Here is a 6,868-nt window from a genome sequence, read left to right on the forward strand (position 1 = left end):
TGCAATCGTTGGACAACGAGGATCCTTGTACTTAGGAGGAATTCACTGCTCAATTAGAGTATTAAATTGCTCTATCAAAAATATTGTCTTCTTACCATGGTGCTTCCTCTTAACTGTACACAAATCTTTAAAAAATTTTGCATAAGTAAGAACTCGTTTAATAACATGCAAAAGAGGGAGGTTAATTTTTACTTGCTTGAGGTTCTCCAAGATTTCATTGCTAGGATCGAAAGTCCGCTTATTCAATTTTAAAACTTGAGGAAATGATACATTAACTGGGCTCTTTATTACCTCAACTTGCTTGGGCAGCTCGGCACTACTATTACTTCAATCCTCTTCAACCTCCTCTAACTTATAAGTTGTTGGGATGTGCAAGGATTTGCCACTTTGTGTCATAATGGCATTGACATCCCTCAAATTTTCCAGTACCATATGTTGACCTTGGGGTGTGGATTGAGCTCGAGAAGGGAACTTTCCACACTCATTCACACTCAAGTAGCTCATCATCTTGGATACATGATTTTTTATAGCATCTTGTTTTCTTCAACAACATTCATAATAAAAGATTCAAACTTTTGATTAGTTTTACCCTGTACCTCAATAAAAGCATGTAAAATATCTTCTAAGGAGTTCATAGAAGAAGAAGATGATGCATGATACAATGCAGGGTAAGCTCTAGGTGGATGTGCAGGCTACTGGTTTTCAAATTTCCAGCTAAAATTAGGGTGATTACGCCACCCAAGATTGTAGGTATCGAAGGAAGTTGCATAAGGCTTCTTGTACATAACTAAGGCATTACATTGTTCCTCATACATCTCTCTCATCTCAACAAATGTGGGACACACTTGGGCAAGGTAATCTACCCTGCCATACACAAAACATGGTTCAAAAGACTCTGCATGATTAGCCACGTGTGTTGGCTATAAGTCCTTAGTCTTTAACACCTCTAACTCTCAAGTAAGCATCTCAACCTTAACCTTCAGAATGTCATCTTCCTTGAGATGGTGAATTCAACCACCATTTGGGTTTCCTGCAGGTCATGACCTATTTATGCTCCTTGAGCACTAGGTCCAGTCCAAGTATGAGCTTTTTTAGCAAGCTCATTGAGGTATTCTATGGCCTCATCAGGATCTTTTTGTAAGAACTCACCATTACATACCATTTTCACAAATTGGCACTCTCTAGGTGTAAGTACCTCATAAAAATAGCTCATTAAGTGCCAATTCTCATACCCATGGTGAGGACACGTACTCAACAACTCCTTAAATCTCTCCCAAGACTGATATAAAGTCTCACTATCCTTTTGTGCAAAGGTAGAGATGTGCCTGTTTAAAGCATTGGTCTTATGTTAGGGAAAGTATTTATCAAAGAAGACCCGAGTCATCTCATTTCATCATTCCATGACCCAATAGATCATGGTCTTAGTGAGTATAGCCAACTCTTAGCTCTACCTTCAAAGAGAAAGGAAAGAATTTAAGTGTCACAATGTCATCGGTTGCATTTTGACTACGAAAAGTCGCAACTGCTTCCTCAAACTCCTTAATTTGCACATATGGATTTTCATTTTCCAAGCCATGAAAAGTAGGGAGTAATTTTATCATCACTGTTTTAAAATCGAGTTGGTGAGTATTAGCTACAAACATGATGCATAATGGTGTGGCTGTGCGTGTATGGTGGAAGTAATCCTGAAGGGTCCTAGTGGGTTGATCTCCATGTTCACTCATTTCCTCAGAATTAGAAGAATTATTAAAGAAATGATTAGAAAAATTAAACTCTAACACAGGTCTACAAGCAAACCGACCGAAGGCATCTCTACACCTATGCATGCAAGGTAGAGAAAAACGCAACACTAAAAAAAAAAAAACTACAAAAAGAAAAAAGAAATAAAATAAAGATGTAGCAAGCTAAAAGTGGGAACAAAGTTACCACCTTTACAAACTGATGAAAAGAAAAACTATCTAACAATTCTTCTACTGTCTCCCAGGCAGCAGTGCCAAAATTTGATTACCCCAAAAGAATAACGCAGTAGGGATAGCACAGCTTTGGGGTGTCGATTCCACAGAGAGACAAATTAAAAGAATAGCAGAAGGAATAAAGAAACTAAAGAAAAATATTAAATGATCAATGGAGAACAAATATTAATTTTAAATGCAAATTAAAATGAAGCAAAGTGACTAATGAAAAAAGTACACAAATTTAATGAAACATAAAGCGTCGGGAATCACTTTCATAAATTAGGTATTTTAATTATTCTTAATTCATTGAACAATTCAATTCGAAACTTAATTCTCAAAATATCCAATCGAAAGGTATAGATTTATAAATCAAAATTAAACCAAATGTAATCCTTCGAAAAATCATTCATCACTTCTAAAATTATTATCACTATTGAGAAAATCCAACAACGACAATATACTCAGAGTGTGATATTGTAGCAAAGAATTAAATCAATATAGATAAATAATTTATTCAAACATAATCAAAGAACTAATTCATTCAATAGAAAAAATATGACTGAATCCATAAATAGAATAAATTCTATAATTATTCAGAGAAGAAAATATCAACAATGAATTGAGAATGATAAAATAAAAGAATTTTAGTAATTGAAAATCAAATACATAAATTAAAAATACCATCTAATGTACAAATTCATCCTTAGCCCTACTTGAGAATTTAGTTACCCATAAATATAATAGACAATAAAAATCTCAAGAGAAAAATAAAGTAGATGGAGGTCATGGAAATTAATTTTGTCTCTTTGTTTTTCAGTCTATCCTCTCACCACGGTGCTGCTGGTTCTTCCCCCAGTTTTGTCCTAACGATATACTTATATAGGGTAGGAAAGAAACCCTAATATCTTCATGATTGCCTATTAAAAAAAAAAAAAATGTCTAAATTTTAGAACTCATCTTGGCAGCCACATACGTGCATCAGGAGTTCAAATTTGGAAATTCTTATTATAAAAAAGTTTATAACCCTTTTAAAATATCTTTCCAACACATCAAGAATTGCATCAATCTGATATGTTAGTGGAATGTTATGATTAAAATACTAATATGTCCAGGCAGTCTCCTAGCAAATTTCAAACTTGGACTTTTTGCAGTTTCCTTTTGTTATTTTTTTCTTTCTTTCTTTTTTTCTTTGCTCTCAAACTCCGTGAAAACCCTCATTTGAATTTGACTGGGCTTTGACTTTCTCTTTTATAAACTCTTAAATTAAACATAAATCAAAACTCAATTCAAGATTACACATTAATTTCTATTATTTCTATTTACATTTTAGCATTTTAATTCAATAATAGTATATTTAAAGTGTACTTTTGTGCACTTATCACTCTTCGACAACAAGTATTTAAGAGTGGAGTGATAGGTGTAGACAACCACCTTTGAACCTATCAAATAAGAATGAAATTTGTTGAAGGCAAATACAACCTTTAACAGTTCTTTTTCAGTACTTGCATAATTAAGTTGAGCTTCCATTAAGGTCTGACTTGCATAATAAATAACATGAAAATTTTTACTTTTCTCTACTCCAAAATAGCCCCTATAGCATAGTCACTGGCATCACACATTAATTCAAAAGGTAAATTCCAATCCGGTGATACAATGATAGGTGCTTAAATCAATTTCTTTTTCAATGTTTCAAAAGCATGCAAGCACTCATCAAAAAACTCAAACCATGTATATTTAATCAATAGATTGCAAAGAGGTTTAGTAATTTGGAAAACATCCTTGATAAACCAATGATAGAACCCAGCATGACCCAAGAAGCTTCTCACGCGCTTCACATTGGTTGGTGGTGGGAGTTTGTTAATAACTTTTATCTTGGCTCAGTCGACCTCATTTCCCTTGAAGGAAAAGTGGTGGCATTTTTTCCAATTTAAAACAAGATTTGTCTCCTTGCATCTCTACAAAACCAATGATAAATTAGATAAACAATTATCAAAAGAGTGACCAAAAACCGAGAAATCATCCATGAAGACTTCTAACAATTTTTCGACCCTGTCCAAAAAGATGGACACAATGCATCGTTGGAAAGTGGTTGGCGCATTGCAAAGACTAAAAGGCATGCACCTATATGCAAAAGTGTCATAAGAACAGGTAAAAGTACTTTTCTCTTGATCCTCGAGTGTAGTGGTTGGCTATTTGATTGTAACTGGAATATCCATCTAGAAAATAGTAGTAAGCATGGAAGGCAAGTCTTTCTAGCATTTGATCAATAAAAGGTAAGGGAAAATGATCTATACGAGTTGCATCATTAAGTCTTTTATAGTCTATGCATACTCACCATCCCTTGACTGTCCTCATCGGTATGAGTTTATTGTAGTCAACCTTGATCACGGTTATCCCTCCTCTCTTTAGGATGACTTGTACCGAATGTATCCATGCGCTGTTCGAGATCGGATAGATAATCCCGGTATCTAGCAACTTTAGTACGTCTTTATGCACCACTTCTTGCATGGAAGGATTCAATCTCCTTTGGGGTTGGATGATCAGCTTAAAATTATCCTCCTTTAAAATCTTGTGCACACAAATTGAATGACTAATTCCTTTGATGTTTGAGATGGTCCAACCCAAGGCCATCTTATGTTCCCGCAAGACTCTAAGCATCTTCTCCTCCTCTACATCATGCAAGGAACAATTAATAATAATTGGAAAAGTAGAGCCTTGGCCTAGGAAAGCATACCTTAAATTTGATAGAAACATTTTGAGTTCAAGCTTGGGTGGTTCCTTACTAGGAGATGTTGCCCAAGATGAATTTAGCTCTTCCCTTTTTTCTTTTATTTAAGGAGGAAAGGATGGTGTAGCTTCCAAGTGTCACTCCCACTTCCTAACCTCTTCATCTTTGAATTCAATAGAAGTAGAGTAAGTAAGACATACCTCAAGTGGTAGCTTTGAAAATTCAGCCCCATAAGTCTCGTCGGCCATGGCCAAGTCTGAGTTGCTTATTTGAAAACAAGAATGTGCTTTGGAAGGAAATTCCATATATTTAAATACATCAAAAGTGACGTACTCCTCCCCAACCCTCAAAATGAGTTTCCCTTGCTGGACATCAATTAAGGTTCTCCCTGTTGCAAGGAAAGGTCAATCCAATATCAAAGGGGTCTCCTCGTCCTCCTTCATATCGAGTACAATGACATAGGCCGGCAAGATGAACTTATAAACTTTTACCAGTATGTCCTTAAAGAGTCCTCTTTGGTATTTGATAGATCTATCTGCCAACTCTAGAGAGATGGTGGTTGGCTTTGCTTCTCCAAGACCTAGTTTCCTGAAAACAGAGATAGGCATTAGGTTAATAATTGCCCCTAAGTCGCACAAAGTTTTATCAAAATAGGAATTTCCTATAGTGCAAGGGATTGTGAAACTCCCTGGATCTTTCAACTTAGGTGGCAACTTCTTTTGTAAATTTGCATTGCTCTCCTCAGTTAGCAGAATCTCATACTCTTCCAATTTCTGCTTGTTTGATAATATATCTTTCAAAAAATTTTCATATTTAGGCATTTGCTCTAAAGCTTCAATGAGAGAAATATTAATATGTAGTTGCTTAAATATACTAAAAAATTTAGAGAACTAATTATCAATCTTATTTTTTCTCAATCTTTGAAGAAAAGGAATTGATGGATCATAAATTGAAGGAGAATAAGTCTTAGATATAAACTCTCTAGATTTCTTTGAAGCCCCTTTATTCTCCTTAGTCTTCTCAGCTTTCTGATGGACTATCTTCTTGGTTTGCTCCACACCGTTCATCACAGGCTTGGCTTCCTCATGATTTTCCTGCTTGGTACTCGCTCCTTGCGCTGCTCATATGTCTGCCCACTTCTCAATGATATTGCCTTGACTTGTTCTTTTGGATTGGTCATAGTGTTGCTCAGTAAAGTCCCTATCGTCCTCTCTATAAGTATGCTTGCAATCTGACCGACTTGAGCCTCAAGGTTTGAAACCAAAGCTGAGTTGTTCCGGATCACCAAATCTGTCTGTTGCATGTATGAGTCCATCTTTTGCATGTACTACATGAAGATCTCCTCAATTGTCAGCTTCTTCTCTTGTTGTGGAAACTATTAAGGTGGTCTCACTGGCCGTTGATTATTGCTCCATGAAAATTTTTAATGATTTCTCCATCTGAGATTGAACGTGTTTGAATATGGATTGTTTTGATGTTGGAAATTTGACACATAATTTGCTTGTTTAGCACTTAGTTGAGCAAAAGGATTTCCCACTTGGCAATAGATACTCAAATGATTTCATGCACAATGATCACAAACAACATTAGTTTGAATAGCATTAACGTTCATCTTACCTAGTTGTTTGGATAGATTTTCCATCTGCACTGCGAGTGTGGAAATAGCATCAAGCTCAAAGATAGTGGCCACCTTCCTTGGCATTGCTCTTTCTAGGGCCCACGGATAGTTGTTAAACATCAACTCTTCTAGAAGTTCATATGCAGCTTCATGAGTCTTAATCATTAAAGCTCCTCCCACAACCGCATCAACCATAGACTGATTTGTGGGTCCCAAACTATTGTAAAATGTCTAAACTTGTAGTTATGCAAGAAGGTCATGATGAGGACACTTGCACAATAAGTCCTTGTATCTCTCCCATGTCTCATATAATAATTCACCCTCAAATTGGGTGAAGGTAGTAATATCATTCCTTAACTTCACTGTTTTTACTGGAGGGAAATATTTTGCTAAGAATTTTTATGTCAACTCCTACCACATAGTAATGATGTTGGGCGGCAAAGAGTTCAACCAAGCTTTTGCTTTTTTCCTAAGTGAGAAAGGAAAAAGTGTCAACCGTATCGCATAATCTATCACTCTATTGTGTTTAAAAGTATCACAAATTTCTAGAAAATTTGCAATATGGAA

The 6,868-nt window shown here is 35.6% G+C and overlaps 2 non-coding genes across 2 annotated transcripts; both read left to right on the plus strand.

Annotated features, from left to right (window-relative positions):
• The first annotated feature begins 1,229 nt into the window (after positions 1–1,229).
• On the plus strand, positions 1,230–1,337 carry LOC122300054. Its single transcript, XR_006239896.1, has one exon. It is a non-coding gene; the product is annotated as a small nucleolar RNA R71 (small nucleolar RNA).
• A 5,217-nt stretch (positions 1,338–6,554) lies between these two features.
• Positions 6,555–6,661, plus strand: LOC122300018. The gene has a single exon (XR_006239862.1). It is a non-coding gene; the product is annotated as a small nucleolar RNA R71 (small nucleolar RNA).
• The last annotated feature ends 207 nt before the right edge of the window (positions 6,662–6,868 follow it).

This window comes from Carya illinoinensis, chromosome 16 (genome assembly GCF_018687715.1).
Source record: "Carya illinoinensis cultivar Pawnee chromosome 16, C.illinoinensisPawnee_v1, whole genome shotgun sequence".
NCBI lineage: Eukaryota > Viridiplantae > Streptophyta > Magnoliopsida > Fagales > Juglandaceae > Carya > Carya illinoinensis.